Here is a 1,898-nt window from a genome sequence, read left to right as displayed (position 1 = left end):
GGGGGACGGGGGGTGCGGGGAAGTGCCCCCCGGAGGTGGTGGTGGTGGTGTGCGGCCGGGCCGGGCCGCCCCGCCGTGGCTTCCTGCCGCTCCACGCATGGTTGAGGTTTTCTTCGTGTCTATTTAATTGTTAAAAATTAATTAAATTCAGCAGCGTAGCGCTCTTCGGGTTCGCCGCCTCTCCCCGTGCAACTTCCCGCGTGGGCAGCTGGAGGGGTTCGAGTTTAGATCGTAACTAAACATTCCGCGTGGGGTTCGTTTCTGCCCGCGATTCGTGGAGCGCTGGGCACACGCGTGTTCCTGGCGAGGCGTGCGCTGAGCACAGCGCTCCACCAGCCTTTGCGAGTACACCGCGGGGTTGCGGCTTGGGGTTTTTTGTTGTTGTTGTTAAGGAGCACCCCAGCTTTGGACCCTCATCCCGAGCCGTTGCCGTGCCTAGGGAACTGATAACACCTTGATTTTCTGAGACAAGCCTTTGTCTGAGCATCACAGCTGCTGTGGTGCACAAGATGTAAGAGTATGGAAAAAGGAATAATAATTTTGGGGGGGGTTTCAGTGTCTAATTACAGTCCTTAATTTTTAATAAGATAGTTTATAACGTAGCTGTGCTTTCATCATTGGCTATTGCCTATGTACACATCAGGGACTTGGAAAATGAAAAAGGATCTATAGTATGAAATACAGAGCCATTGATTTGAATACTAGCTAGATATACCTTCATGTTAAAGTGCGGGGGGGTGTGGTGTGGTGTGGTGTGTGTATGTTAATTTACAAGGAAAAATAAGTGATTGGAACCTAGTAGTGCATTTTGATAGCTAGATATAAATTTAACCTGAGGAAGAATTGTAGTTTTATGGTAGCAGTACCCAAATAAACCACACTTTTATAACCTTGCATGGAAAAACAGTCTATTAGAATATTATAATAGCAATCTAAAGATGTATGTGGACATAGAAAGGTACAAAACATGTATTTGGTGTCATTATTTCCTGATTTCCTGAAAGTGATATATTGCAAACAGCAAGCTTTCATTGTTTTTCGTGTGGCTTTTTAGTTATTTTTCACTGATGATGCTAGACTGAAATCTAGATCATGTGTGATGATGTAGAAACTATGGAAGTTTAGCAATTCACTATGAGATAAATAAAATACCCTCTACAATTTTATTCCCGTATGTCTGTATTGTCTATTAGGTCAGATCAGTCAGAGATGAGTTAGTAAGCAAAACTGAAATCCTGGCTTTGAAAATGCACAGATGAAGGGGAGGAGAGAGCTTGAAATTTGAATTCAGTTCCCCACTTTCCTTGAGAGAGAGGTGGGGCAGCTTAACTATGGGGTACTCTTAAACTGAGCTAATTAGCTGTGAGACCAGAGAAGCATTTTTCCACAACATTTCTTCATGAATGTTTACTTGTGATGAGGTAAACAAAGATGTCCATAACAGGCTTCATGACTGCAATAAATAAAGTATGTCTGACTTATTGCTTGCCAAGACTTACTTTTTTGTGCTATAAACCTGAATGCTGAGATGGTTGATTTGGATCTTTTTGGTAGTAGCAATAGGATTAGAGAAGGCCTTGAATTCATCCTTTAAAAGACTAATGCTTAAAGGTCAGTGTTTCTTTTAGATTCTCAATGCCCTGTTTCAGGATCTATTTGCAAACCAAAATGTAAAGAGAGTATCTTAATCCTTTATGCTATAGACAAACTTTAAAAATTAACCAGATGAAATAAATAACCTTTCCTTAGTGACTGTATGCAAGTATCAGTAGCAAACAAAAGCAGGGACTGTGTATTTTCTGTTTGTTGAATACTGAGCATAGCGGGACACAAAAAACTGGTTCAGAAGGATGATATGATATCCTGTATTTTAAAATTGGGCACCTTCAAATCAAAGT

This window comes from Athene cunicularia (assembly GCF_003259725.1).
Source record: "Athene cunicularia isolate RWA chromosome 1 unlocalized genomic scaffold, athCun1 chr1_part1, whole genome shotgun sequence".
Lineage (NCBI taxonomy): Eukaryota > Metazoa > Chordata > Aves > Strigiformes > Strigidae > Athene > Athene cunicularia.
Note: the sequence above shows the minus strand (reverse complement) of the source record.